At 42.7% G+C, this 13458-nt stretch overlaps 1 protein-coding gene across 4 annotated transcripts in view; it reads right to left on the bottom strand.

Moving 5' to 3' along the window:
- The window catches only part of Mcc (MCC regulator of Wnt signaling pathway), a 450812-nt gene that overhangs the window by 148605 nt on the left and 288749 nt on the right, over positions 1 to 13458 (bottom strand). Inside the window, exon 1 of one of the 4 annotated variants that reach the window (XM_078048876.1) lies at positions 1106 to 1184. The exons of the other annotated variants lie outside the window; for them this stretch is intronic. The gene's annotated coding sequence lies outside the window, so the exon portion shown is untranslated. Of the gene's footprint in view, positions 1 to 1105; positions 1185 to 13458 lie in introns of those variants that run through there. 4 annotated transcript variants of the gene reach the window in all.

Genomic DNA, 13458 nt, shown 5'->3' with positions numbered 1-13458 from the left:
ATGCCACAGAGTCCACAGTTCATTGGACTTTCGAAAGCCTTATTAGACTGGCTCAGGAACCTATTTAGGAGGTTGTGTGAGATTTAGATGAGATTGCAGGTCTGCTGCAGAGTACCCCAGGAGATTAATTAAAGATCAACCAGACGATATTCCTGATAATATACTTTAAAATACATTCAACTGTAAGGAAATGATAAAAATCATCCCTAACCATAACTTAAAATAAATTTAGTGTGTGATCAGCATGGGTCTAGATTTAAAAAGAAAGCCTGAAAACCAGTGCCCTGAACAGTCCCTTCATTTCTGCCTCCATCCTCTACCTTCTACTCCAATCAGCAGGATAAAAGCCACTTTCTTTTAAGTCTGGCTAGCCACATCCTGCGTTGATTTTCAAGGAGCTGATTTTGTCATTAAGTTTTTTTTTTTTAAGTCAAGTAAGTATCCATTAGAAAATTCAAGAGATAATTTTTTTCTCTTTCTCAGCAAGGTGTTTGTTACAATGGGTAAATAATTTTGCCTTTAGATTTCTGAGAAATAGTTCCAAAATAAAAATTGTTTGTACATTAAAACACCAAATAAGAACAAAGAAAACCGCAGGGAAAGAGCCAAATGCTGAGAGGAGGTTGAGGGTTGTGTTAACAACCCAGCACTGACAGCTGTTGTCCAAACGTACAGAGAAGATCCTGCCCTGAGTACAATAGCTAGTCAACCCTTCTATGCTAGCAGAACTCTTTGGGGAAAAGTTTAAAACACAGCTCTTAAATTCCAAACTCCACAAGTGACAGATCCCTTGTGCTCCAGGCCTGTGTGATGAGCTGACTATAAGACCTCTGTACCCAAAGGGTCAAACTCAACATACCTCAAATCAACTCACCTTCTTCCCTTGAAAACCAACCCACTCCACACACCCACCATGCTGCCCTGTCATCCAGTCCAATTACATGAGCAAATAATGGCCCAGAGTCAGGTTCTACAAGACCACTGGCTTATGCCAGAGACCCAGGAACCCTTTATGAATTCTTCCCCACTTCCTTCATTCTTATCAATTTCTGTCCACTCTCTGCATGCCTTCTATCACCATTCCAGCCCAGAGACCACTGCTCACCTGGATCTTGCAGGAGTACCTTTTAACTGGTTTTGTGCCTTCAGCCTTCTCTCTAACTTGTTCTCCAAAGCCACAGTGAACACTGGAAGGCAGTTCTGGCTATCTCCCTCTCTTGCTAAACAGAAATATAAACAAACAACCTCCACCCTCCACTAGCTGCCCTTCCCCTCAGGTAGAGTCCAAATTCCTCACTGTGACTTGTGAACAGCCTCCCTCCCTGTCCCCACAGGGTCTTCAGCTGACCTCCAGAAAGACCTCCTGAATCCTGGTGGGCACCCCTCCCATCAAATCATTGCATCACCTGGAGGCCTAGTTTCCTGGCCCCTTCCAGTAGGTCTGAAACTCCTTGAGGACTGCATTGTGTCTGGCTGGTTTACAACACCATTGACCACTTTTCCGCAGCGGGAATTTTGGAGAAGCTAAACCAGGCACTGGAGGTCATTGTGGAATTTACACAATTACACAACGTGGACTTTCACCGAGGGATAGGAAACCAGCCCGCCAAAGCTCTGAGGTATAGGGTCAGAAAACCTAGGGCTAGATGGTCAGGCAATGATATCAGCCACAGGATCTGAAAACAAAAGGGGGCACGGAAAGCAATGATATAATTCTGCTTATAACTATAAACAATGTTAACATAAGTACATTTTACCACTCAGACCACATTATGTGAAGAAATTTTAACTTCCCCTCAAAAATGTAACAGCTATTAGATTTCTCCATGGTCCTTTCAATTTTTTTTTCTGTATGTTTGAGTTTTTCTTTAAAATGTTTATAATCACAGTTTATATGCACTGCTAATATATTTTATATAGACTTTCCCAATTGGGTACACAGTTTTCATATTTATAGTCTTAATAATTGAGTAAATGTATACACTAGAGTTTCCTTAATCACATTTAGGTAGTTTCTAATCTTCGTTAATTTAAAAGAATACTATAACAAATATTTTTAAAAAACGCTTTCCTTACTTTTCAAATTAGGACAGTTTTTTTTTTTCCCCCTTCTTATCTTGGAAGGTTATTTCACCATGTGAAAGAAATTGAAAGAACACACACTGGGGACACTGTCCACATGAACAAAGCTCAAAAGCATAAGAATGGACCCAAGCAGGGCTTGCCCATCTACCTGCCTGAGAAGACAAAGAGGAATGAGCAAGGAAGGAGGCGGAGTGGTGATGGGGTAGACTTGCTCAGATGGGATATGGATAGGGGGGCACAGGTGGAGGGAGTGTGCTCTTGAAAGACACAGGAAAAGCACTTTGTAGTGGCTCCTGGTTTTCAGTGAACTATGCCCCACCCTTCAGCTGCCTTGTTCAAAAACAGACGTGAGGAGGCGAGTGGACTGTCTCATTATCTCTGAGGGCAAGGGCACAGCAGCTTTCCCAGCAAGGTTGGCTAGATGTTGAATTTAAATGTAAAAGCCACGGTGGGCAGCAGAGGATTTTGACCTTTTCTCCATAGTTGGGGAACCAGAGAACAAGAGAAAATAAGGAGAGAAGGGCCTTCCAGGGCAGAATATTTATTTAGGAGAGAGACTCTGGGGAGCATATCTGAAGGAATAATAGGCTCTCGTCCCACACTCTCAAGACAAGTGGTCACTCAATCACTTCTCCATCCTGGCCCCCAAACCAGCCTCTACAGGGACAGCTACACTTCTGCCAACAGCCCGGTTCCTCCCTTAGTAGGCTTCCTATAATTAAAATTTGACTCAGCCCTCAGGTAAATATTGTTTCTCGCTCTACTCTCTTTCACCATTGTTGTGCTAACCTCGACAGTTTTCCCATCCTACTTCCACTGTCAAAGAATAATAAAACCCTCCTAGATGTCTCATTCTTAATTAATATGCTCTATTTTCTTTTCCTCCTACTCTATAGCAAGGATCCAGCTCTAATGGAAGGCAAAGGGGATCTGCAGTCTTCCAACAAACAGAGCTGTGGTCTCCAGTGCCTGCAGTCACTCCTATCTACTCCATTTATTTCATGAAAGTCCTCGTAGCAATATTTATACATCCTCTAAGAAGCCAGGTTACGGTTAAGCCTTGAATTCCACCGAGTTTAAGCATAAGAGGAAGACAAAATGGTCAACAAGTCATGCTTTACTATTAAAGACACTATCCATCTAGCTCCCGCCCCATCCCCCACGGCCACACTTCTTCCATGCCTCATTCAATACCCTACAGAGACCCTTTAGGAACACAGTCTGTGCTTTCAGCAGTAACTGACATCCCTGTAAATCCATGTAATTTTCAGAAAATAAATCCAGTGCTCTCTGCTGCCCATGCGGCCACATTAATCTTAGGAGCAATAGCAGAGAAGGCCCTCCCCCTCCACCCCTCCCCTCCCTCCATCTGCTTTAAGTAGGGCAAGTGTTTTACTCATGTTAATTGTTCTGACAGATGAGGATCAACACGGCTTTAATCCATTTGCAGCCTGGCACAGGGAACATTTGTCTTCTCAGATGCTGTTAGAGGCGAGTACTCTGGCGGCTGGTAACAGGAGAGCTACTTCAAACAGTGCTCGGTACTCTAAGGGACTCTCCTTTCCTTACAGGGGGAACTCAAGGGAAATTCTGCCCCAAACTGGCTCAAGGCTTTTTGGGTTGCCACTGTGGCTGTTTTGCGCCTTTAAAAACAGCAAACAGCAGGATTTTACTAAATGAAGTTATATTGGACCATGCATGGTGGGGCCAATAATCCCAGTTACTCCGGAGACTGAAGCAAGAGAATCACAAGTCTGAGGCCAGCCTGGGTAACTTAGAAAGATCCAGTCTCAAAATAAAAATTTAAAAAAGGACTGGGGATGTATCTCAGTGGTAGAGGATCCCTGGGTTTAATCCCCAGTACTTAAAAAAAAAAAAAAGGAAAAAGAGAAGCAAAAGACACATTGAATTTACTTCTATTGACTTTATTTCAAAATGTTAGCATCTTCTTATTTACCAATTAATCTATGCAAGTTCTCTAAATGATAAATGGATGCCTCCATATACTATAAACTTCAACTGCCCAATTAGGAACTGTATCCACTTTGCAAGAATATACCTATCACTTCTTTGCAACTCACACTGGGAAGCATCAGGCTGCTCACCTGCCAGTATGAACAAAAACATGGGCCTTAGACATTGGCACACCTGGGTTCAAATCCCAGCTCCTCCATTTTTTCCTCTATGGCCAGATGCCATGAGTACTACAAGTGTCAAGTGATTCATACATTCAACACCTAGCCCTAGTCAAAGGCTCTGGGGGTAAGTATGTTAGACATGCCGAAACCTTGGTTCTGAATTACCTGAAAACATGAAATAGTGTGCTAAAAATCCTTTGTAGATTTTCATTCACATCCCAGAAGTACAAACAGGACTTCTATACACAATGAATACTGACACCCTTCCTCTCTTTTAGGAGATAGATATAGCTCTTCACCCTGTCCCCACTGAGTCATATTTCTTCACCTGGACTCCTCTGACCCACCTCTATTACTCATAACCCATGTGGTTTGGAATTTGCCATTTTCTTTTTCCTAATCTCTGTCTTATTTCTATTTCCTCTTCAATTCCATCTTCTCTGTCTCCCATGCTTTCAATTTAATAACCTTACAGATTTCAAGTTTTCAGTTCAGGGCTTCCAGCTCAGAAAGTTAATGAAGAAAAATAAATATGGTATGACTCAGATTTATGGAATATATTGCAAAGAGAACCTGGTTGCAAAACTCACTCATTAGCTCTTACAGGTTTTGAAGACTACTTTTCCTTCTCACACCTCTGCTTTAACCCTGTTCAGGCTACTTTGGTAAAATGAGAGGAGATGAACAGAAGAATATTCTTCTAGTTCTTGAGCTTTTTCTTCTTCAACTTCCAGATAAGAGGATGGTCCACAACCATTTACTTGCTTAAAATTACTATTACTGACAAGAGAAATGCTACATTATAACACAAGTCCTTCTTCCCCAAAATGGAATATACACTTGTATATATGTCAGGATTCCAAAGTGTAAAAAAGATCAAAATCATGTCCTCTATACAAATAGAAATAATAAAACATTTATGAGGGCTGGGGTTGTGGCTCAGCGGTAGAGCACTCATCTAACACATGTGAGTCGCTGGGTTTGATCTTCAGCACCACATAAAAATAAATAAATAAAGGTCTTGTGTCCAACTACAACTTAATTTTTTTTTAAAAAAAACACATAATGATAAGTATATTTGAATTTTAGGTGATTTTTATTTTTAGTATTTTATATGATGATTATGAATTACATTTTAATGAGAAAGCAAAATCAGTGATAAATATTGGAAATCTTTTATGTCCTTCATATCCCCATTCAGCATTCTACATTAAAAATCATTGCTTATTCTGTTTACCATTTAATAAATCATCTAGAATAACCACCTCTAATTTTGAAGAGCAAAAGCTTTGACTTGCCAAATTGATTAAATTGTATTAATGCTGCAGTGTCCTAAAAACCTACATTCTCATATTGAAACCGATACATCTCTACATGACCTGATGACATTCATTAAAGACAATTTAGACTAAAGCCCTGAAAGCAGATGATTTACACAATTCCTGAAGATGAATTTTGATGGGAACCTTTGGTTTTCAAGAAGCAGTGTTCCTCTTTCTGATGTTAAAAGAATATGCCCAAACATGTCCAGGCCTCTTTAAGACCATACCAGGCAAATTTTAGAATAGCACTATCTGTCAGAACATCAGGACCAGCCTTGAAATGTCCTGATGAGAATTTAGAAATGGACTCCGAGGAGCTACACTTTTGCTGGGACTCAAAAAAGTTTGGCTGGACTGTTCTGTTGTTTACAATCACTGAGGTCAATATTTCAGAAAAATAAAAGATAACATATATGAACTCTAAAGACTTACCTAAACTGACAGCATTCAATGAAAACACCTGCATTTGTCCTGTAAAATGGAATATAAATTAAAGAGAATGCACAGTAGCCTTGGCCATATTCTGACTGTGCATCTGCTGTCGGAAGAGTGAGGTCACAGGATGAGAAAATCAGCCCCTGGAGCAGATGAGGAGAGTCAGCCTGTACAGATGAATGGAAATGGTAACACAGTCTACAAACGTGAAGCACCAGGTTGATGGTATTAACCACAAAAGGCAAACCAACGTCAAGAAGAATCTATTTACCTTTCTTCAGATGTAAAAGCCACAATCCCAAAACCAAAAAGCCATGTAAATAAAGAAAACAGGAAGACAAAAAAGCAAGTTTCCAGACACTGCTGAAGGACCAGGAGTCTGTTACCTGTGACTGCAACCCACTGAAAATCCTGAGTCCCTGTCGTGTCGGAGAGAGGGGCTGCTTATAGCAGTCACACCACGGGTACGGTGCTCCCTCCCTGTGGCCTGTATTCCCTGTCAGCTGTGTCAACTGCTCAGCTTCATCTGCCCTTTCCTACTGAACTGGAGACCCTTCCGCACTAACTGGCAGAGACACACCATGCTATCAGCTCAGCAGGCTCTTCTGGAAGATTCCTTTTGTTTGCATAAGGTGAAGCCACAGCTCCCTTCTTCACAGGGGTTATTCCTTATCTGCTAATTTAGTATTACATTAGGTGTATTCCCCCACCCCAACTTAAATGCTTTTTAAGGAGGTTTTTACAGGGAGAGGAGGGATGAAGTGCGTTCCACAGATGGTACAGAATCTCTTCAGCCAATGCTCACCGGATGGCCTTCATGTCTTGCTCTTCCATTACAGCACTCAAGCCAGACCCGGTGCTACAGAGCAATTAGGCACACATCTTTTTACTAATTAGATAGCAAAGACTCATTCAAAATACACATATTAGGTATCTATTATGGGCCAGGCATTCTGTTATCGTATGGAACTAAAAGATTAAGACTCTCACCCACCTTCAAAGGCAACACCTTTACGGCTACAGAAACTACTCACATGTGCCCCTTGCACTATGCAACAGTATCACAGCAAGTTGTATTTTCATGCCTGTCTGTCTCCACACCCGATTCTGAGCTCCTACATCTACCTATTTCCAGTTCCTATGGTAAAACTTGGCACACAGTCAGCACTCAATGCTTGTCAGAGGAGGAACTGGCCACCCAGAAAGCCGAACGTGGCCAGGCATGGTGGTGCACGCCTGTAATCCCAGCAGTTCCTGAGGCTGAGATCTTGAGTTCAAAGCCAGCCCCAGAAAAAGCAAGGCACTAAGCAACTCAGTGAGACCCTGTCTCTAAATAAAATACAAAATAGGGCTGGGGATGTGACTCAGTGGGTGAATGTCCCTCAGTTCAATCCCTGGTACCCCCCACCAAAGAAAAAAAAAGAAAGGCAGAACATGTATATCCAATAATCACAGGAGGCATGTGATAAGGGCTTCCGCAAGGGTCTTAATAACTACCACAGACAGCACAGGAGATATTCAAGTAATATTCAGATAATGTTCAAAACATTTCCCACTAGAGGCCGCGTCAGAAGATCTTCCTGGAGAGTGGGCATTTGAGCTGAACTTGGAAGTCAGACTTCAACAGGTAGGAAGAACGTGGGGTAAAAGAGGGTGTCTTCTTAAATAAGCTTCACTACATTTCAACTTTTTCAATATATGGTTTATTTTGATTCTACCTGTTCTTCCTTTAGGTATCAGATCAAAGAAAATCTGTCTGATTACTCTTATGAAAAATCTTTTCTAGGTCAGGGGAAACTGACTAGTGAGTGATAAGGGGCAGAATTCTCTGTGTTCTGGGTCGTGATTTGGAGATGAAGTGTCCCCCAAAAGGTTCTGTGCTAATGAAGGAATGGTTGGAGGTGAAATGATCATGTTATAACTGTTGCAGTCTAATAGGTGCATCCAAGTTTGAATGGACTGACTTGGTAACTGTAGGCAGGTGGGGCTTGGCTGGAGGAGGTGTGTCCCTGGGGGCATGGCCCGGAAGGGTACATCTCCCTTGAGGCCCCTTCCTCCTCCTCTGTATGTCTCGGCTGCCATGAGGTAAGCAGCTTTTCTCCACCCCACTCTTCCACCATGATGTTCTGCCTCACCTGGGGCCCAGAGCAATGGATTTGGCTACCTGTGGGCTGAGAACTCTGAAACCGTGAGCCCCAGTTGAACTTCTCCTCCTTTAAGTTGTTCTTGTGGGGTATTTTGGTCATAGTGAGGCAGAGCTGACTAATAGAATCTATAAAGACTCGGACAGAGAAAGGGGGTTAAGAGGAGGATATATTCCCTACCACACACCTGTCACCTTTCTTCCTCCTGTCCTGGCCCCCATCTGTCTTCCTAATTCCCAACTCTTTTTGTCAGCTGTGCAAACTGAAGCCCATAGAAGTTAGAGAAATTGTCCAAAATCACAAAGCTAATAAGTAGAATGAATATCTGGTGCCAAAATTCATTTGTACCTCCTCCAAAGCTCATTAGAGGAGACAGCTGGCATTTCATTTTTGGAGTGATCTTCAAAAGAACTGTAATCTTATAACGTTAGAATCTGCTTTTGTAAGACTGTTTTCTCACTCGCTAGTGGCATATTTGCTGAGATAGATTTGGATACTACCAGTATCTCTGGCAAAATATAATGGGATCATTCAGGTTCTTAACCCAAAGCTCTGTTTCTACTTAAGATCATTTTTTTAAAAAGCTACAATATCAGCTTCTAATTCTTTGCCATCCACCTTTCCACCCTACTACCTCATGAACCAGTTTTCCTTAACAGGTAAGCATGACTTAATTTTTCTGTTTGTTTGGACAGGTTGAAAATATACTGAAAGAAAAGTAAGACCAACCTGTAAAACTTTGTTTTGCTGAGTTATGCAATAGCATATACTTTGATAACCATTCAGCTTCTATGATCCTATAGAAATAGAGGTCAAAAAAAGTCTTTTTAGTAAAAAAAAAAAAAATCAGAGATAGACAGGTATAAGCCAAAAGAGTAAGTCCGAAGATGTAGAAGACAATTTCTGGGTTAAATCCTTAGATCTCACTGATGGATTAAGGTGTACGAGACAGCTGACAGCTTCAGTTCCCCGTGTCCAGTTCTAGAATTACCTCTCATTGAAACAGACAGGCAGAAAAACTTGGCTTCATACAAAGGACTCCATGACATACACAGTAGTGACAGGAACAAAGAAAAGGTTTCTCTGAGAACCTCTATTTGTTTGCAAGCCCAAACTTCACTCCTTCCACCTTTTAACCAGAAGGGATAAGACAGGAAGAGTTCAAAGGTGCTGGGGGGAGCCAGGAGGAGCCGCTGCTAATGCACAATCACACACACTGCAAGGACACTGATCTAAACATGCAGAATAAAACACCAGGCCACAAAGCTTGGTGACCCCCACATGTACACAGCCTGCCCACAGTGGTTGAAAACATCACCATTATGAGGAGAGACTGAGCTTAAGACTTCATCCTGCTCTGGATTCTGAATGTCTAGCCTCTCTCTAAGATGAGGTCATCAGGGAAGCTGCAGGGAGGCAGGGTGGCCATATGACAGGGAACAAGCTTACTCTGGAAGTCCTGGAGGGAACACCTCTACGGAGCTGAGCACCTTGAAGATGAAGAAGAGGCTCTGATCAGCAAAGGGACATCCACGTCCTCCCTGTGTTCACGAACTTGGATCCTAAGAAATGTCCCCATGTGGGGGGACATTTGATGTTCCATAGATCAGGTTACATGATCCTAAAATTCCATGGACACATGATCTCCCAATCCATAGAAGATTAGAAGCAGTAAATTAAAAGGCTAGAAACAGCTATCCAGTTATCAGGGAGAACTGATGGCTGACCAAGAGGTAAGAAAGAGAATCATTATTTTTAAGGCAAACATATTTAAAAGCTCAGCATCGGTCTGAGAGCGCTGAGAGGAACTAACAGCTTTCCCACAACTTCAGTCACTCTTGAGTCATTGCCATCCCCAAGCACGCCAAAATAATTTATTACAAGTGGAAAGAAATATGGCTCGGAAGCAGGACATATAAAAGAGATTTAGGAATTCTAGTTCATGCTAAGTTCATTGTGAATTAAGTGCACCACAGCTGTCCAGGGGCTCTGCCACCTTAGGGTCTGTTCTGGAGAGTTACAGAGAACTTGAGGATTGTGAAGGAGGAGGTCACTCTCTACCTTGCACTGGGCAGACTAGCTCATTTCTGGACTCCTTATTTTGAGAAGGAAGCAAATAAGGGAGCATTCAATGAAAGCCACCAGAACTGGAGATGAACATGGGGAACAGAAGACTTTTTTTTTTTTCTTCCTAAAGTGGAAGCATAGTGGGGATGGATGACAACACATAATCTCAACATGGAGAACTGATTTGGGACTGCTACCGCTGCCGATGGGGTCTCTGCAGGAACCTGCAAGAGCCCCTGGACTAAGGAGTCCCAGGGTAATTACACACACCTGTGCATGCAGTAGTTCCTCGAAGCTGTTCCTAGGGCTCTGGCCACATCCACACAGTATTCAGTCTCTGCAATTTTGCCTCTTCTTCAGTTCTGCATCTCAAAACAGGGAAACCCGGTGTGGGTGACAAGATAAGCAAGCTACTCAAAGCCCTAATAAACCAGGTCCAGGAAACTACAGACACATTTGGTTTATACAGTCTCCCTTCCCATGCACTCATTGGAGCCTGTTGTAAAAATGAATGGGTTTCCCATAAAATTATGTTTCCAGATTTCTTTAAACAACCTGAGCTCTGGCAGCCCAAGCCCTACATAGGGCATGGCGACAATGAACTTGAAAGGAAGGTAGCTTCCTCCTTTGGCCACTGCTCTCCACAATTAACATTTGGTCCTTTCAAACAGAAACAAAACCTATCCCATCTATTTAACCTGCCCGGCTTGGCATCTGAGCATTATGCCCTGGAGCCATACCTTCACTTGAACTAAACCTAACTTTAAAAAAAAAAAATTATATTTACAGCCAACATGGACAGATTAGAAAACAAAGCAAAATATATGTGTGCTTTTCAGAGAAAATACCTATTAGTCCTGGATGTTGAAAAATGTCGAGCTTAGGAAACCTTCTAGGATCAGTAACCATGGGTTTCACACTGCTTTTAGAGATTGTGGAAGTTGCTTTATTTTAGGGCAGGAGTCTCAACCAAGGGTGATTTTGTTCCCAGGAAACGTTTTTCATTTTCACAATGGGAGGAAGCAAAGGGGGGACTTCTGGCATCCACAGGGTTTGTGTCCAGGAAAGTTGCTGAACACCCTAGACACAATGCACACAGGACAGCCCCTTGACAAAGAGTCTTCCAGCAGAAACTGCCTCAAGTGAGTATTTGAGAAGCGCTGGCCTACTGATATAGGACCTGGTCCCCCATGCTCAAGATAAAAACCAGTAGCACTCTACCACTGAGCTACATTCTCAGCCACCCTCCCCATCTCTGCCTTTTTTTTGAGAGAAGGTCTCATCAAGTTCTTCATCTGCCTCATCACTGCCGATCACTGCCGATCTTTCTTCCAGCCTCCATCCACATTTGGCCGGCAAGTATTAGTGCCACTCCTGCAGGTATTAATGTCATACCCTTTGTTGCTACTTTTTTTTGGGGGGGTGGGGTGGGGTGGGGGGAGACAACAGATTGAATCCAGGGGCACTTATCTCTCAAGGTCAACCTCAATATTATCTGCTTCTGAAAGCTGACTCCAGTTCTCCTTGCCAAAGATAGATTGCCCCCTTCAGTGTTTTTGTATTTTAAAACAAAGCAAAACAAAAACCCCACTTTGCAAATGTGTCATGCAGTCTTATTTGAACCATCTCATTTAGTTCTCAGTGTTGCTGCATGAGAGAGAGCCCACAAGAAGAATGTACCACTGGGGTGGTGAAAGGCAAGGGCACCCCAGGACTGGGATTTCTGTACCACCTCTCATTAGCTTGGCAATCCTAAGAGAACGGGGATAAGTGTGCCTTCAGTCCTGCTGTGAAGATCAAAGGACCCCAGGAGACTTTAGAAGCCTTCCTGCTCTGGACTCCTGTTCTTTTTTTTTTTTTTTAAGGTACCAGAGATTGAATTCAGGGGCACTCGACCACTGAGCCACATCCCCAGACCTATTTTGTGTTTTATTAGAGACAGGGTCTCACTGAGTTGTTCAGTGCCTCTCGAAATTGCTGAGGCTGGCTTTGAACTCACTATCCTCCTGCCTTCCCCTCCAGAGCTGCTGAGATTACAGGTGTGCGCCACCATGCCCATCCTGAACTTTTTTTTAACTGTATCAGAACACACTAACAAGCAGGGTGCAGTGGTAGACACCTGTAATTCCAGCATCCAGGAGGCTAAGGCTGGAGGATCGCAAGTTTGAGGTTAGTTTCACAGCAATTTAGCAAGACCCTGTCTCAAAAAAGAAAGGGCTGGGAATGTAGTTCAGTGGTAAAGTGTTCCTGGGCTCAGTCCCCAAGGCCTACCCCCCGCACCTGCCAAAAAGCCAAAAAAAAAAAAAAAAAAAAAACCCAAACCACCACACTAACAAAAGCAACATGTGCATCTATTCCTCAAATAGAAAAACCAAATGGGCTCTTTCCCACCGAGGTACATTATCACAAGTGTGAGCAGCCTCACAAGTTTTAGACAGAGCCCACATGACCAACCAGGCTTTTCAGTTTTATAGCATACACCAAACAAATTGAAGGACAAAGACATGACAATAGGAACATCAAGGAATCTGGTGTGTGGCCCTGCTCCAGTGAGATGCCATTATAATTCTAGAGACAGAAAAGTAGGAGCAAGTAAACCAGGCTATAAAAGAGCCTCTCTTCTCTCAGAGCTTTGAAAAGGGGACAGGGAAAGGGCTATGCATTATTTAGAGAGAAAAAAAGGCAGGAAGCCCAGAAGGGAAATGAAATAACAAATAGAGCCCATATCAGCACCCGCCTGTCCATGTCACACACCAGCCGCATGCAGCCTCTGGACACCCCACTTTCCATGCATTCATTACGGTCATGATTGGGTGTTGTCAAGCTTCATGAAAAGACACAAGTTGGCTGACAAACTAAATTCCTCTCATTGTTTACAATAAGAGGTGAGAAAGATTCTAATTATTCTGGCACCTTCTTAAAACAGGTAAACAAGAATCAGAACTATGTGTTCTATCAGTGAATACAATGCACTCAGAATTGACTGCTTCAAAGGATGACCACAGAGAGGCAGGGGCAGGGGGAGGCGGTGTTTACATCATTTAATAAGTAAATTTGATCAAGAAGCTGAAGGCTTTACATTTTCAAGTTTATTAGGTAAAGATAAGCAACACAATAGCAGAGAGGAAGCAGGGAGGGAATCAAGACTGAGCTCGCACATGTCCCACAGGGCTGTGGCATGAAAAGCCACCCAACAGTCAATTCAACTTCAGGTGTACTGTTCACACATCGTCTCACTCAATCATCACAGTAGACCTCCAGGTAAAT

The sequence above is a fragment of the Ictidomys tridecemlineatus genome, chromosome 1, assembly GCF_052094955.1.
Source record: "Ictidomys tridecemlineatus isolate mIctTri1 chromosome 1, mIctTri1.hap1, whole genome shotgun sequence".
Taxonomy (NCBI): Eukaryota; Metazoa; Chordata; class Mammalia; order Rodentia; family Sciuridae; genus Ictidomys; species Ictidomys tridecemlineatus.
This window is presented reverse-complemented; position numbering and strand designations above follow the sequence as displayed.